This window comes from Mus pahari, chromosome 2 (assembly GCF_900095145.1).
Source record: "Mus pahari chromosome 2, PAHARI_EIJ_v1.1, whole genome shotgun sequence".
Taxonomy (NCBI): domain Eukaryota; kingdom Metazoa; phylum Chordata; class Mammalia; order Rodentia; family Muridae; genus Mus; species Mus pahari.
Window position 1 is genome coordinate 53457968 of NC_034591.1, and position 6195 is coordinate 53464162.

Genomic DNA, 6195 nt, shown 5'->3' on the forward strand with positions numbered 1-6195 from the left:
ATTGTGGAGATGTATTTTGTAGAGAAAGTCTCCCTTCTAGGTGGAGTGCTAGAACACAGCCACACTCCCTTTTGAACTTAGAGATGTCAGTAATCAGTGAGTGAGCAGTTAGATGATGCTCATGATCAGCCCACTGGAGACCCCAGATAAGAATGTGAACAAAATGTTTCCATGGCAAATCAGAAACACACACACACACACACACACACACACACACACCCCTTCCTTTGGAATCCTGGCTTCATGCTTGACCATCATGTGTACTGAACGTTCAGAGAAGAGGAACTCAGAAGCCACCTGGCCCACAAATCCACTCATCTCTGGCCCTGCAGAAGAGGGCTGCCCACAGGGACCAGCATAGCAGAGCCTGGAACAACGGTCTAGAAATCCGGATCCTTGGGCTCTGCCCAAGGCCTATTTGAACCAAGTATCTAGACAGTGTGAGTACACGTGAAAGCTAAGAAGCTGACTGTACCCTCGAGCCTTGCCTGTCAGGAGAGACTCAGCACTCAGAGGCCCTGCCCAGGCCTTGGGGTATCCAGAGAGCAGCATAGAGTCTGGTATGGAGATTTGGTCGCTCCGGAACCATAGCTTCAGTGTGCAGCCCAGAATCACCAAAGACAACAACTCTCACACTGTAGACACAAAACATTTCTATCATGAGGGTTTTAATTTTTAAAATAAATTTAGCTTTCCATGTACAAAAGCAAAACATTAGCACTTTGTCAAATAATATAGTGACATCATAAAGAAAGAAACTAGGCTTTCTTTTTAAATGCTGACATTTGACATAGCAGTCCGGTCTCACCACTGACACACGAAGAGAAGTAATTGTTAAATCAAGACGAATGGAAATTCAGAACATAGGCAGATAGAGCGTATCATGTTTGAAAAACCACAGAGACAAATAGCCCCCCAAACCCCACTCTTCTTGATCTGGTACACAAATAGTTTAATATTAAAAATTCTATAAATTCCATAAATATAATTTTTTTTGCTTTTCCTGTAAAGAAACTCAAGTGATCTGTAAATTTTAATGAAATCTATCACTTTTGATTTTTGATTACATTCTATAATTTATTTTGTATGCACGCATGTTTGTGGGTGCAGGCAGCACAGTGTCTGTCTGGAGGTCGGAGGACAACTTTTGGGAGTTCTCTCTCTCTCTCTCCACCATGTGGGTCTCAGGGACCCAACTCAAGTCATCAGACATGGTGACAGGTATCTTTAGGCATCTTTGCAGCTCCCAAATCTAGTGCTTTTTCCCAATACAACCCAGGAAACTAGAAATACGGGGTTCTCTCTGTGTGTGCTCTCTGCAATGGTAGTCGAAGCACGCTCATCTAAAACTGGCAGCTGCTGGGATGCACACAGAGCGAGAGGATGCCTTTGTAACTTGTCTGTGCTTCTGAAACTAGCTCGTCCTCTTGGAGAAAACAGCTGTAAGTTCTCTTATGAAGGTGTGTATCTGCACTCACTAGAACCTGCGCTACTGACTAGTGCGAAGTTGATCATGTGTGCCTGGTGGAGGCTTGCGGAAGAGTGCTTGCTTACTGTGGTGTTGGCTGTAATAGCAGGAATGAAGACACACCGAGTGCTCATCAGGAAGAGAAGCGGTCCATCAATCATGCTACTGTCAGGTACTAGTGAATGTTACAGCGGTGGCGACGGAGCAAGGGCGCCAGCGGGCTGCAGCAGAGAGGGATATTTAAGAACCCTTTCTGACCTTATTTTACTTTTATGTTTGTGAATATTCTGCCTGCATGTATGTAGGTGCACTGTGTGCATGTATGGTGCCCGTGGAGGTCAGAAGAGGGTGGCATGTCCCATGGAAATAGAGTACCAGATGTTTGTTGGCCTTCACATGGTGCCTGGGTCCTCTGCAAGAGCAACAAGTTCTCTTAACTCCTGAGCCATCTCTCTATCCCAGAGACGAATTTTAATAAAAGTAAATACAATGTGGGTACAAAGTGGAAAAAGACAACTCAGTATAGTAAGCGTTGTTTTTTGTTTTGTTTTGTTTTAAAGATTTATTTATTTCATGTATGTGAGTACACTGTTGCTATCTTCAGACACACCAGAAGAGGGTGTCAGATCCCCATTACAGATGGTTGTGAGCCACCATGTGGTTGCTGGGAATTGAACTCAGGACCTCTGGAAGAACAGTCAGTGCTCTCAACTGCTGAGCCATCTCTCCAGCCCCTATAGTAAGTGTTTTTGAGAGGAATATACATAGATCAAGCAGGAGAGATGTGTGGTATGGGTGGTATGGGGTGTGTTTGCATGCGCGCTTTAGGACAAGTTCAGGGTCTTGTATATGCTAGGCTACTGTTCTACAACAGAGCAAAAATCCCAGCCCCCTTATATTTTTAAAAGTAAAAATAAGCTTAACGGTCCATTTTATCTAAGAATTAAAGGCTGTATTTCTTTTTATTTCTTTTTATTTGTGTGTGCGTGAGCATGGATGTGTGTGCACACCTGCTTTTCTGTTTGTGCATCTCATGTGTGCAGTGTCCACAGAGGTCAGAAGAGGGTGTTGGATACCCTGGAACTGGAGTTCCAGGCAGTTATAAGCTGCCTAATGTGGGTACTGGGAACCAAACTCAGGCCCTCTGCAACAACAGTACATATCCTTAACAGTGAGCCTCCTCTCCAGCCCCAAACCCTGGAAAGTCTTAATTGAGTCATTTGAAAATAATTTAAACCAATTATGCTTGTAATGTAAAGTGATTATAGTAGTTTGTGTTAATATCTTGAACTACATTGTTAACTATAAGGTGTCAAATTTTCAGTTTATCATTATTAGATTATTTTGTCCTTCCCTGTGTAGATAATTGATAATTAATTGACAACCATGCTAAATTACAAGATGAGAAACCAAGTCAAGGTAAATATACTTATTATCAAGTAAAGATGTAGTTTATTCTTTACCTTACAAGTCTTGACTGGTTGTTGGTAAGTTAAAAACATGATTTGTAGAATTTAAAATCGAGACAGGATTTTAGAGGTCACCCAGACTAATCGTTATTTTATATATTTTATGGAAAAGGAGCCAGAGGTCAACACCTTTCTGGAGCTACCTGGTAAGCAGCCGATTCGAGTTTACTCACCGGGATCCTCTTAGTTTGCTCCCTTTGCAATGCGCTGAGCAATCACTACTTTTATAATGCTACCATCTAAGTTATATGCACATTTCCTTCATCCTCTGGTGGCAAGGACCATTTTTTACTGGTAAGGTGACAGAGATCTCTCAGGATTGGTTGTGATTAAAGCCATCACCACAGGTCTCTCCACTAAGAGAATCGTGATGGATTTTGGCATTATTTTTCAGTAACTGTTTTCTGTATACCCAAACTATATTTTATGATTGTAGACAAATGAATAAGAGCAAATGCTGAGCTAGTGAATAATTCATGTCAAGCATTTATGAACTACTGACAGCATTGCCGAAATGTAAAAATATATTGTTGGGTTCCCTAGACCTCGACCGTGGTTATGCTTAAGCGCCACAGGGCTCCTTCACTTGGTTTCCAGAACAATCTAAAATTCCACTGAAAATGATTTATTCACAAGAATGGTAAAACTTCAGAACTGGCAAGCTGCCGTGGTGATGAGCTTGAGTTCTTGGGAGTCTTTCTCCTGATAGCCCTCTTTTAATATTATAATGCATTTAAGAGGATTAATCCAGTAAGCTAATTCATCGGAAGAGTTTAGTGACTTATCAGATTGTACTTCTTATCAGCAAATCCCAAGATCTCAGAAAGAACATGAAAAGATGATGCTGGGAGGAAGGGCAGGAGGCACTCCACGAAGGGCCTGAAAGGAAGAAGGTGGGAGATGAAAGAGATGAAGGTGTTCTAGCTGTGAAGGTGTGGTTAACTGGGAACTCAGAGTGCCTCACAACCCAGTCACGTGAACTGATTGGAATCACCACACGCAGTGACACTTAATGTGACTGTTGGAATAAGTGGGTGGAAGAAGCAGGTGCCATTGTAGAGTGTGGCCATTCCTGGAGAGTGTGTTCCAGGACTCCTCAGATGCCCAAGCCACAGATGCTCAAATCCTTGTGTATAATAAGTTAGATGCTGTCTCAAACGTCATTATGCCATATTGCTAGGGAGTGATGACAAGGGAAGAGTCTGCATGCTTCGATGCAGTTGTATGGTTTTCGCATCAAGTTTTTCATTATGTGGCTGATTGAATGAAAGGCTGTGGAATCCATGCAGATGCAGGGCCAGCATACCCTTTCCTTGCGAGCCTAACCTAGAGTGCCTGGACGTCTCTCTGTGTCAAGGGGAGTGAGACATGGGAGGACATGAGCACTGATCTCAATAGGAGTGCTTGTTAGATCCCTTAGTCTTTGCAGAACACCTTGAGCATCAAGTGCGACCTGCTGGAGCCTGGGCTGCCGTTGCACTAAGGTACTCTCATTTCACCTCCCTTCTGGGTCTGGGTCTCAGAAACAAGCTTCGAATCCCTGGCATCACTGTCTTTGAGCTCCTTGCCCTTGCCTGCCCACTGTATCCATTTCCTCTGCTGGGCTTTGGGGCATCCTCCTCTTGGTGGGAACAGAGCTTCCAGGACACACGAGTGTTCTGAAACAGGCTTAGACACTCCATTCTTCCTGATGCGGAGCAGATGGCTATTTGAAGTTTCCATGGCTTAATTTTTGTTGCCAACAATTGCTCGCTGCAAAGATATTTCATACACAGCTGTGGGAGAGAATTTAATCTCTTATTTCCTATATTTCATGTTCATCTTTCAGTGAGAGTCCATATTCACACAGAGCTGGCCTTTATTCTATTTCCAAAATCATTGTTTAGCCAGCCCAAAGAAAATGGGATCTGAAAGATAGTGTTTGTGAGTATCTGTTTACATGGTGCTTTTGGCAGAGACCTTGCTCATAGGAGATTTGAGATGGCATACTGACCACTGCAAAAACTGTGTTTCTGCCCATGGGTGGGATCTGGAACCAATAAGGGAGACCTAAAAATTTCTGCTACATTTGGTAACATGTCTTTGTCCAGTTTTCTTGTTTATTTCTTTCCCTCGTGCAGGTCTTTTTGGATTCAATCCTAGCATTGAGTTATCCATTTCCAGGCTAAGAGTTAGAGGATGGCCCCATGTGGTTGTAATTTAGCGATGATATGAGTGCCTTCTGATCGGAAGAATAGCTCATTCACACCCTTTTAAAAACAATTAAAATTGGTCTTTGACAGCCTAATGTATATAGTGCATCCTGGCTGTTTCTATCCCCGCCCCGCCCCGTCTCATCTCCACCCCACCCCTTTCTTACCAGGCCCCTTTCCTTCACTCATGTATTTTCATTCTGTTTTGTGACTCACTGAATTTAACAAGGCTGTCTGTGTGGTCATGGGTTTAAAACTACCCATTGGAGCCCGGTGGCTCACCAGCGTGTACATAACTCAGCTTTGGAGCTGCAGTTTGGGCACAAGATAAACTTAAAAATGTGATTGGCGAGAATAACAACAACAAATGATGTTAGAGACTTCCAGCTTTCTGTATTTGAATGAGAAAAGAGAAGCCAATACGAATTGGAAGGACTACTCCCTTCTATTCAAGGGTGGTGGCCTTCCCATTTGTTCCAGAGGACACCTACAAGATGATAAAGCCCCATTCCCATTGCCAGTAGGATGAGCGCATCTTGCAAATCCCTGCCTGAGAGGAGGAGCCCCATGGGTTTCTCATGGACATCATTAACTAACGGAGCGAAGCATGCACAGCCCAGGAGGCAGCTCTGAACTGCTGTTTCCTCCCATAGTTTAAATGAGTCACATAGAGACACACGCACCATTCCTTTAACATTTTATAGAATTGGTATTTTATCCTATACGAAAAACACATCAAGATTTAGGGCTTATCCTGTGTGGGACACATAACATCCCCTTATTTAAACTTTTGTCTGATTTTTTTCTAGTGATGATTTAACCCTGATTTAGTATGTGTGTGCATGTGTGCTTGTATGTGTGTGTTTTCCAAGGTGCTTGTGTGAATGTTAAAGGACTATTTTTAGGAATTTGTTCTCTCCTTCCACCATATAGGACCTAGTGATTGAACTCTGGGTACTCAGGTATTTACCTGCTCGGCCAACTCCCTAGCCCAAACTCACTCTCTCTCTCTCTCTCTCTCTCTCTCTCTCTCTCTCTCTCTCTCTCTCTCTCTCTCTCTCTCTCT

The 6195-nt window shown here is 43.1% G+C and overlaps 1 protein-coding gene across 1 annotated transcript in view; it reads left to right on the forward strand.

Moving 5' to 3' along the window:
- Positions 1-6195, forward strand: part of Lrguk (leucine rich repeats and guanylate kinase domain containing) — a 110110-nt gene that overhangs the window by 20313 nt on the left and 83602 nt on the right. The gene's annotated exons all lie outside the window — the stretch shown is intronic.